The 10,443-nt window shown below is 39.8% G+C and overlaps 1 long non-coding RNA gene across 2 annotated transcripts in view; it reads right to left on the bottom strand.

Moving 5' to 3' along the window:
• Window positions 1-6,428: 6,428 nt before the first annotated feature.
• Window positions 6,429-10,443, bottom strand: part of LOC109957840 (uncharacterized) — a 71,049-nt gene continuing 67,034 nt past the window's right edge. For both annotated transcript variants that reach the window (XR_002274603.1, XR_002274605.1), the window contains 2 exons: window positions 9,821-9,922; window positions 6,429-8,340 (listed from right to left, as the gene is read on the bottom strand). This is a non-coding gene — a long non-coding RNA (uncharacterized LOC109957840). The remainder of the gene's footprint in view (window positions 8,341-9,820; window positions 9,923-10,443) is intronic.

Below are 10,443 nucleotides of genomic sequence, written 5' to 3'. Positions count from 1 at the left end.
CAGAATCCTTCTGTTACCCACATGATGTCTGTATCTACCTTTGTTTACTGAAAGCCTGTGTAAAACAAAATGTAAAGCAACAATAATTGCTTTTTAGCCATATAAATAACTCATTCTGAAGGATCTTAATTCCACAAATAATAATGGAGCTGATGCATAATGCATAGGGCTATTAGGAAAAGCCAAGGTAGCTGAACAAAACACACATCAGCATTGAAAATCAAAGTGGACAAAAGGGTATAAGGAAAAGAAACTGTGCCTGGGGTAATACACAGCACTATACAAACAAAACAGTCCAGAGTGTAGTGCGTGGGTGTATGTCAACCTTTAAAGTCATAGTCACTGGGCCGCTGAGTGGTTAGAAACACCTAGACCATGAACAGTCTACAGGACACACCTACAGTAACTGAGGTGAGGGGGTTTTCATGGAATAGCCCATGGTTGAATCCACTGCACTTGGTGAGAGCAAGATGACCTCCTGGATGGAGGTGGCAAAGACCACAGCAGAGCAGAAATTCACTAATGTTAATTCTTTGCAAATTAATTAATTTTATCAGATGTTCAGACCTCTGTACATCTGATCTCACAGACTCTCAATGTTAGCAACACTGTGAGATCAGCCAGATTTGGTAGAGAAAAGGATAACAAGCAGGAGATATAGGGGTACGTATGTGGCCCGCACACTGAAACTCTGACAGCACAACGCATTATGATGCAAACATGCATGCCAAGGCCTAGAAAAGCATAATGCAAAATTAAAGGACTAGACATAGTCTTATGAGGAATAAACAGGACTGACATGCCACAACATGCACTTTACAAGAAAGGCCGGAGCTGAATCTACCTGCTGACAAGATGAAGGTCATTTAGAGTGCACTCCTGAGGACCTTCTTCGACATAGTGGTGGCATCAGCTATCTTCTATAGAGTGGTCTGCTGGGGCAGCAGCATCACGACTGCAGGCAAGAATGCCAGCTCTGTCCTAGGAAGTCCCCTTGACCCACTGTTGTGGGTGACAGGAGGATGTTAGCCAAGCTAGCATCCCTGGTGGAGGAGGACTCCCACTCCATGCAAGAGACAATACTGGGCAGCTCGGTCAGTGACAGACTGCTTCACCCCCAGTGCATGACGGAGAGTTATCGCAGGTCCTTCTTTCCTGCTACTGTCACATTGTACAACCAGCACTACTCCCAGTAGACCCCCCCATTTGACCTCACACCTACAAACTGTAAAACTGTGAATACTCAGTATACCTGTGTGTAATATTAGTTTTACTTCTTATGTTTATTTTGTTTATATTGATAATACCTCTGCGATGGATTGGCGACCTGTCCAGGGTGTACCCCGCCTTCGCCCGATTGCTGGCCGGGATTGGCTCCGGCCGCCCCCGTGACCCCATTCGGGGACTAAGCAGTAGAAAATGAATGAATGAATGATAATACCTTGTCTGTCGCTTTGCTATTCTTACCACTGACTGCCTTGTTTCTGTTCCTTTGCTGCTGTAGCTTTGTGGATTTCCCTGTTGTGGAACTAATAAAGGTTTATCTTATCTTATGCTGAAAGACAAATGTTCAAATAATGCAATCTATGTGATTCCATGAGCAATATGATAGGAGATACAAGATAACAACAGGTCCTTAAAACCAAATGACAAACAGGTTATCATCCTCCGCAATGACTCATATGACAAGTTTCTGCACAGGCTTATTTCCTTTAAAAGGCTACAGAAATTATGACTGTCGTCTGACTGGGCTCTCAGGATCAAAGTATTCTTCATATTCAGCCTCGTGTGTGTTATCATATTATTGACAGACAAATTCCCTGAGGTGGTTTAAGAGAAAGGAGGCTTGACAGGGGTTGGCCAATCTCACATTCTTTTCTCCGTTTCACTTGCTGCCATCCTTCCAGTTTAGTTCTGGTTGGCATCATATCCTCTCTCTGCCTCTTTAATGTAATCATCCGCCAGACACTTATTGGGTTGCAAGGACAAAGGAAGTGTATGTGTTTTCTCACACTATCACACACAACTGAGAGGGGCAGGCAAGAGGACCAGCTATCTCTACAGTATGCGGCCAACACTATGACCCCCACCTGCTGCTGCTGCTGCTTCTGCTGGACAGTGGACTATAAACTAAATGAGGGAAACACTGGGTGGTGTGAAATATGATTTTCCCTTTCACTCCTCTTCACTCCTCTTCGTCCTGTCTCTGTTGTCTGTATTGCATTATAATAAACTCCCTGATTCACCCCATAGCTGTATTTCACCAGGCACTCATGAAGTGTCCCCAAACAAGGAACCTTAGTGATAAGGGAGGGACAGAAAGCTAAATTAAAATATAAAGTAAATAGGAGGTGGAAAATTGAATAAAAAGTTTGTCAACAGAGGGCAGATAATGACTATCTCAAGGGGACAATAACTGCATATGCACACTTGTGTGGAGCAGAGTACACTGTAGTGGAAGTACTGTAGTGTCTTTGTAAACAAATGAGGCCTGGTTATGTCTAGTTAATTACACCTTTGGGAGGAAGTACAGCTGTCTTTTTAAAAATTAATTCTCTAGCAGGGAACATCTGACTATTTCTGTGATTATGTGGGTATGTCTATTTGGCCACAGGAAAAAAGAAGCATAATGACAAATACTGCAATGACCTCTCTCTGCTTAATATCACATAAATATTTGTAACGCAACCAACATCAGCCTATAGGTACATACTTGCATTCAGAACAGTGCATAATGATGATTTCTTCATTTTAAGTACAGGTTGAAAACACTGTGACAATCAAATGATTTTATTCTGGTTTTAATAGTTATTGGTTTTAATGCTGTTAGTAAAGCACTTTGATTTGCCTGTGTGTATTAAATGTGCTATTCTTTGCATTATTGACAGACATGTCCTCCTCTGTCTAAATGCCAACTATAAATCAACTCTGAGCTCATTTGTGCATGAATTAATGTTGCAATGACAAACAGCCGCCCAAGAAACATTTAGCAGCCAAGTGTACATTTACATTTGAACTCTTGGACACTGTACTTCAAAAGGGTTTTATCTCCCACACTGTTCTTTCTATTTAACCTACTCAAATTAAAGCTTTAATGTGGTATTCATTATTTTTCTAAAGATTTCAATATTTCAAATTTTATGTATTTAAGCACAGAGCATGAAAGACAAAAAGCGTGTAACTAGCCAACGGTCTTGACTGTGTGATTTCCGAGTTAAAATTTGTGCCATGCATTGACGAAAAAAAATGTTTAATGAACCTTGTAAACAACCTACTCACTGCTGTTGTAAAAGAGTCCAGAGTAAGCTTAATGGCCGTCTAAAACATCCCTGAAACTAGTTTTTAATTAAAAGATGTGACTATTTCTACATCTGGTTTATTGAGAATGTAAAGTCTAAACTCTGCATCAGTATGTATGTCGGACCAAAACAGATTTTCTCTCCGCTGATGCCCTTAAGAATTCACTCATGGGTTTGTTCTACTAGAATAAAAACTATGCTTACTGTAATTCAAACCAAAGCTTAATCATATTTTGAGATGTGTAGAATCAGCTTCCTATTGTATGCACAGCTCCTAGCCTTGATGCTGATATCCAAGAAAAATCCTAGATGTTCAGTATTTTTAAGAGTTGTTCAGTACAAAAACACTGCGCTTGCTACTCATTAAACATGTTTTCCAAGAGTTCAAAACAGAGAGACTCAGCTGAACTTCAGAAAATAACTGTCCTTTCCAATAGATCATGTCCTGTTCATGGCCACAGTTCAAACATAAAGACAGTATCTTGAAAGGAAATGTACCAGAATCAGTCGCAATCAGCCTCAGACAGGACAAAACATGTTCAGGCTCTCTGAGGAGCTGAGATTTCATCAGCATTTTCTGACATTCCACTGTCATTGTATGAGCAACAAAATTTGGTTTCAAGCAGATACATACAGTATGTAAAGGCAACGACAGTATCACAGAAGCCGACATACAGTACTACACACTATATCCTAAACTTACTCAATTCATTCAATAGCACTGCACCGCCATGAATCTGTAGCAGCAATATGGCAATAAAACCAGTAGTGCATGCAAGTTATAGCAGTGCAGTATGAAGGCAACTGCAATTTAACAGAGATCAAAGTAAAAAGTGATGCTGCAGTGAGTGATATCATGATTACTATGCTATTCTGATACCCATGCACACATGGAAGTAAGAAATAATGCTCTTTATGAAGTTTATAGCTTGAAGGCTGAAAACTTTAAGACACAAATAAATATAAATTAACAATCAGTGACATGAAAAACTGACATTTATGCATAGAACCACAGTGTTGTCAGTTTGTTTCCATGCTTGGAGCCTGGGTAACTTACAAATATAAACTTACATATCTGGATGGGAACTATCCCATATAGTTCTGGGATGCAACTATGTAGCTTTTATAAAAACTGCAATTTCAAATAAATTGTTACACTTGTTTGAGTACATCTTTCCTGAAGTTTAATTTCTAATTAGAAGAAAAAGGCCAATCATCTAAAGGATTGTTTTGTCCTTGCTCCTCCTGATTGTAAATAATCCCAGACCCATGTGTTCCCCAAGTCAAAAATGAACTGCACAAAATGGGTTCATATATGCTCCTGAGTTAGGAGTGTGCACACCTGTTGCAATTTGGAATGCAGTGCTCTGTAACATTATTCATGTTTCAAAATAAGCTGCTTGTCTCCTTTTAAAACTTTTTAAGAGCTCTACAGTGAAAGGCCACATAATGACATTGACCACAATACAACAAGCATTTAATTTGCTTCATCTGATGTGTTCCAACTTCATCCAGTGTAGTGCTTTTGTTCCCAGTGAACACAACAGTATGTGATGTTAGATGCAACCACTGAGTGCACTTCTTTTTATATCAACAAATGACTTATTAATAAAAACAAACTTACCAAAAAAAAAAAAGGTCCACTTGCACACACATCAGCATGATAATGTCTACAAAAATGAATAAATAACAATAAATCACAGAAATCACCTCTGGGAAAAATGGATCTGATTTGTCCTTTTAGTGTGACTCATGTCCCATCCACTAACGTGGAAGACGAGGTGGGGTTTATGACCTAGAGTGCAACCAGCCACCAGGGGGCGATTGATTCATGGTGGCTTCACGTGGAAGATGTCAGCTGTCCATCGTATATGCAGTCACTGGGTGCAGTTATCACAGTTACACAAGTAACTTTCTACCAGTGAAACCTTGGAGCACAAAATTACACCCTTAGACTCAACACTGGGCAAAACATGATACAAACGTGTAATGCAATGCTTCTACAGACCTATCATTTCTAGACTTGCAATTTATTTTCATCTGGATGAACCCAGTCTATGTGAATCTTTTCACAGAACCAGCCAGCACAAAAGGCTTTGCAAAGACACGATGGCATCACTCAAGCTAGTTCCCACTAAAGAAAGGTTCCTCTTGTTAGAAGGACGAATGGTGCCTGCTGACTGGTCAGCTGAGACAAGGCTGAGCAGAGACAGGATGGACATAAAAGTCCAACACATACAGATGTTGCTACAGCCCATTAGTGAGGAAGAGACTGGCAACATCAATCAATAAAAGCAAGCCCAAACAGATATACAGAGAGATGACTGAGCACACATCTTATACTAGCACTTTCCCCTTTTCTCTCCATTCTGTTCATCTTCCCTCTCTGTCTCTTTCTATCTCTCTCTCACCTCTGGGAAAAATGGATCTGACGCACATTGTATTTCCATTCCATACATTTTGGGGACTGGGATTTTGTCCCCATAAGAATGTCAAGTCTGCACAATGTGACTGTAAACAAACTTACATCCCCACAACATGAGTAATACCAGGCCCCACACACACACAGACTGGTATCTCACTATAGTTGTGAGGACATTCCTTGACATAATGTATGTATTGTCTAGCTTTTTCCTGAATGTGATTTCACGAGAACAAGGACAAAAGAATATCCAATATCAAACTAAATTCTTTTCAATTTGTCAGCCACAGTCTGGAACCTCCTCCCCCTAAAGCTTTCTGACATTTCCAAGTTTGGAGGGCTGCATCTTTCAAGGTTTTTAACTTTTCAAATCCAGCAAGCAACTGGCCAGGTGTGTGGAGCTGTTCTCAAGATTCTTCACAACTAATCCTATGTGTGTTTATTGTGTTGAGAAAACAAACACATTCAAAAGACGCAGCTCTTTGAGAAAACTCAAGGAGGCAGTATGATGCAGCAAGGAGGAGGTTATGACAGCAGGAGACGCTGTTATGTGTGTCAGACAACACAATGTAAGGCCTCAGTTAACCGCACTGTGACACTGGAGGAATCGGACAGTACCACACAGAAACAACCTCATTCAGTCTCAGGTCTGACCCTTTACAGGACCTTTTTCTGTGTCTAATTAATTCAATAATTTTATTTCCCTCTTCACTGTGTATTTAAATGTTGGTCTGATGTATTTCTTTCCCCCATGTAAAGCACTTTAAGATGCCTGTATTTTGCATATGCTACACAAAAAAAATGTAAAATGTGAAAAGCACTTTTTTCTATACAAGGCTTATGCTGCATTTGCATATTCTGCAATTAATGCAACAGTGGCGTGCTGTCATTTGAAGCTCTCTGAATAATTTGTCCTCAAAAACATTCAAACCACACAAGGGCTTGAAAGTTCTTAATGTTTGGATACCTATTATGCAAAATATATATAAGAGCTTACTTGGCTTCAACAACATGGTGGTGGCCAGAATGAGGCAAAAAGTCCTTCATCCAGTCACAACGCACTAGATGTATGTAATGCTTCCCCTGGGATTTCACAAGCTTTTTCGCCGCTTTGATCTCGGGTGGATAAAAGAAGTCGGGGCCAGACAGTCGCACTGCAGAGAGCTAAGTAAGCACTGTACTCATTCCTCTATAACACCACTGAACCTTTATGATATTTTGCCTTATCCCCTCTCCCATTTTCTCTTCCATCTCGCACCCTTTCCCATCATCCCCTGTGGCTTCAGCATTTTCCTCTCATCTGTTTACACCCTGCACTTTATTTGTGCAACTTTACACCCCATTTCTTCCATTAATGCATTGCTTTCTGTCACTCAGTCTCCTTCTTACTTTCCAATCTTCCAGATTTTGTCATCTGTCCTTCTATCGTCCTCCTCTGCTACTTAGTGATGTTGACTAGATTCAATCTTACCAAGCTTCAGCTGTTCAGGATGATGGTCTAACTTGGTTCTGTATCATATACATCCATTTGATAAACGTAATAACCACCAGGGTAACCATGGTAACTGTGATGTTGTTTTAACTCTGGTGCAGAGGTAATGGCTGGAAATGTTGGGCTTTATTGTTGAAGAAATAACAAGGCGCTGGGTCAAGTGTGATCACAAGCTGATTCTGAGTGTTTGTCTTAGCAAAAGACATCTGAAACTTACATTTGTTTTTCCCTGCAATCCCCTTACCTGAACCCCAGTGAACAGTGTTTGGTTTTGTAAGGTTCTGTCAGCTGGTGTTAGCTAGAAAGGTTCATTATTTCCCCATCTGGTGTTCTAAATGTTTCACAGAGGGAATCACAGGCAGAGAATCAGGCTTTGAAATTCATAAATCAGACTAAATTATGAGTAAAAGCCTAGAATTGGTGTTTCTGAATATAAAAGTGATATTCTTGCTCTTTGGCAGAAAGAATAATCATAAGACATTTTTACAGGAATATACTAATCACCCATGTATCGTGCTAGGACAACAAACAAGTTGCCAATAAATCCGGATGTTTGGATGAACATGCATCACTTTCTCAATTCTCTCGAATGTTGAAAGGGGCATTTTTCATAAATGAAGCCAACTGCCCACACATAGCTTTGATAGTCGCTTCTAACTTCTACTGATCCTCACAACAGGAATAATGCATTACTCCAGTGATGCTTTATAATGTAAAATAATGGTATCATGTGTGCATTAAAAGTGAGCACACAAGATTGTCTGCAGGCCTAGATGATAATGTTATTACTCAATTAGCCACCCACATATTTTTCCAATCACTGTCTCACACTCTGCCTTGTTGGTTGTTCAACCATAACCTCCACATCATGCAGCAAAAGGCTAAAGGAAACAGCCATAACAGTAAGGACATGGCTGTGTCCATGTGTGATGTAACCATGACAACAGGGACCTTTCAATAAGCAACTGGGTAAGAAAAAAATCATGTGGCAAATTGTTTTCTTAGCACAGATTTCATTTGCAGACATTCATCTCCATCTCAGCAAGCAGACTTTAGATTTCCAGGATCATGTTTCCCCAGACTCTGCAGAGTTGTCTTCCCACCGTCTGTGCGCTGTTTGACTGCCTCTGCCAGACAGAAGAATTTATCACTGTTGTTGTAGCAGTTTTGTCTAAATCTAGTGTAATGCAAGTATGAACTCTTTTACTCTTTTTTATAAACTGCCTCTCCCACAGGTTTGTCTCATGGGCTGGCTGGATATCATGAATCATTCAACACCACTGGTCTGGATGTAGTGCATGCATGCACGTATGCAAGCATGTGTGTCACAAAGAGAGCAGATGGAGGATAGAAGTGCACCTGTATGAATCACAGATTCAAGCTCCAGGATGACTGAAAGTGAAGGTTGGTGGCAGGTGGAGAGGGGCTTGTTGACAGTGATAGAGATCAAAATATTAACCTGTGTCATTATTACCTGCTCTTGTAAACACACTGGACAAGACTGCTACAGCACAGAGAATGAAGCTGTCAACCTGTCAGTCACTCAGTGTATTATCCCTTGATTATACAGCAAAAACCAGAAGGTAAACAGATTATTTTCTTTTGTTTTCTTCAAAATTTAAATTGATTTTTTTGTCAACTAACAGCTGCCATGTTGTCTCAAGTTCTTACAGACACACAAAATACAAAAAACACTAGTTCAGTATTAAGCTAGAAAAGGAAAGAAAACATCTTGGTTTGGTGGTGAACAATCAAATGCCTTACAGTGAGCTGTCATTTAGGCTGACAGAGAGTCTAGACATGATTTGGCTGTTTGAGTGTTTGTGTGAAAAGAAAAGAAAGAAAGAAGGAGCACAAAAGAGATTTGTGTGCAACACAGGACAAAATCATGTATAAAGCTATTACAAAGCACTGATGAGCGACATGTCAGGGGCATGCATTCCTTATTAATAATATTACATTTCCAACTATCAAGTTTAAGGAGTGGAAGAAAATTTGTATGCCTGGGGAACAGGTGAGATGTGAATCCTGCAAAGGAGCAGTGATCAGATGAAGATGTCCCTCAATTTAGACTAAATAAAGACAAAGATGTTCCAAACATGCATATTTGTGCGTACACTTGTCTCATGTTTCCACCAGTTTATCATCCTACGTGATGAATTGAAATGAGAACATCAATGGTAATCCCCTTTGGAGCGATGCTGAAGCTACAGCAGCATCTTTGCTCATTTCATTTATTAGCCCAGCTCTGGTGACAGTAAAGTCCTAGCAAACTAATTAACTGCGATAGCTGTCAGTTGTTTAATCTCCACGGCTCCACAAAACAACTTTTGAGTTCTGACAAAGATTTACAGGAAGCCAGGGGAAATAGCCGACACACAAAGGTGAAAACTTTGCAAGACAAAAACACACTAATCCTCTGGAAACACTGTGTTCACATTCAGCCTCGAGTACACAAGGTTATCAGTCTGTAATGTATGCGTTCGTGTTTCTTAAGTTTTATCTTTGTATGCATTTAAAAGCATTTGTGTTTTTCCTGTGCCCCACATACCAAACTGTGAGACTCAAAAAATGAGCAACTAAATATACAGACTTGTCTCATCTCACCTGCAGTTGTGTGTCAGGTCCCAGGAGGCTGCGACACGTTGCTGCAGAAGGCCAGCTCGGCTGAAAGGACCACTGATAACAGGGTTAACTCCAGTGTCATGACTGCAAAACACAAAATGATTGGTCTATTACTGGAACATAAAGTAGGTTTCCAAACCCCAGCTTTCAGTTTGAAATTCAGAAACAGAAAACCTAAAACATTTAGGTTAGTGTGGAGCACTAAGAAGATTATAACAATCCTCAAATTAATACAAACCAAAACTCAGGCTCACAGTCAGACCACATCTAGCAACCTGAGATGTAGCCAGAGATGTTTGGGAGTATGGATAAACTGTGGTTGGTTGAGAAACACTTCAGGTAATTCCCATAAACCAGAACAACATAAAACAAATGAACATGCATGCAAACACTATTTCCAATAGAAAGAGAGATCATATAATTGATCATTTTCATAAGATTCTGACAAGTTTCTTGGGATAAGGGTGGGGAATTAGTAAGGCCAGCAAGAAATTTGTCAAGGATACAAAATAAGAACTGTGGATGTGAAGAATATTTTGTTTCATACTAACAGTATATATACGTGTATATATATATATATATATATACTATATAAAACTTTTTCT

The sequence above is a fragment of the Monopterus albus genome, unplaced genomic scaffold, assembly GCF_001952655.1.
Source record: "Monopterus albus unplaced genomic scaffold, M_albus_1.0 scaffold29.1, whole genome shotgun sequence".
Lineage (NCBI taxonomy): Eukaryota > Metazoa > Chordata > Actinopteri > Synbranchiformes > Synbranchidae > Monopterus > Monopterus albus.
The sequence above is the reverse complement of the archived record's forward strand: the minus strand, read 5'-3'. Positions and strand labels throughout refer to the sequence as shown.